General features: G+C 43.7%; 1 long non-coding RNA gene across 1 annotated transcript; it reads right to left on the bottom strand.

The window, feature by feature from the left end:
• Positions 1 to 167: 167 nt before the first annotated feature.
• On the bottom strand, positions 168 to 674 carry LOC106512619 (uncharacterized). Its single transcript, XR_001309696.1, has 2 exons — positions 609 to 674; positions 168 to 578 (listed from the first exon to the last, which is right to left on the bottom strand). It is a non-coding gene; the product is annotated as an uncharacterized LOC106512619 (long non-coding RNA).
• Between the last annotated feature and the right edge of the window lie 12 nt (positions 675 to 686).

The following is a 686-nucleotide window of genomic DNA, read 5'->3' as shown; positions in this document are numbered from 1 at the left end:
ACACACACACACACACAGAGTTCCATTGCAGACAATGACACAAAACATGCTAACACACATTAGTCTCACAAGTGGACAGGAAATAGATCATGATGTCATCAGGTCACTGTTCTGGCACACATTTAACAGAGTTAAACTTCATGATCAAAGCCTGATTAAAAATGTCCCCACAACACACACACATATCACCATAACAAGGGTTAAACTAAGGTCCTAACTATGTTAGCAAGATGAGTACAAACACACACACTTTTAAACAAACACACCATCTGTCACCTAAAACACACAAATACACACATGCCTTGCTCTGCTCCTCAGTCTCCTGCAACCGGAGGGTCTTTTATTTTGAAAGAGCCAATTCCAACTGCTTTTCCTTTGGTCTGTGAAACTGTACAGTTTGTTCTGTTTCCTGTTTGTCACACTGATTGTTCTGATTGATCACACGTGCGCACAAAGCAGGTGAAGAACCTGCTGGAAACTGAAACACCTTCCTCAAAACAGGAAAAACTAAAACTTCTGATTTATTTCACCTGTGAACTGGAGTGGACTTGTCCATCACTCACCTGTCCATCAGTCACCTGTCCATCACTCACCTGTCCATCGGTCACCTGTCCATCACTCACCTGTCCATCGGTCACCTGTCCATCACTCACCTGTCCATCGGTCACCTGTCCATCACTCACCTG

This window comes from Austrofundulus limnaeus, unplaced genomic scaffold, assembly GCF_001266775.1.
Source record: "Austrofundulus limnaeus strain Quisiro unplaced genomic scaffold, Austrofundulus_limnaeus-1.0 Scaffold9158, whole genome shotgun sequence".
Taxonomy (NCBI): domain Eukaryota; kingdom Metazoa; phylum Chordata; class Actinopteri; order Cyprinodontiformes; family Rivulidae; genus Austrofundulus; species Austrofundulus limnaeus.
This window is presented reverse-complemented; position numbering and strand designations above follow the sequence as displayed.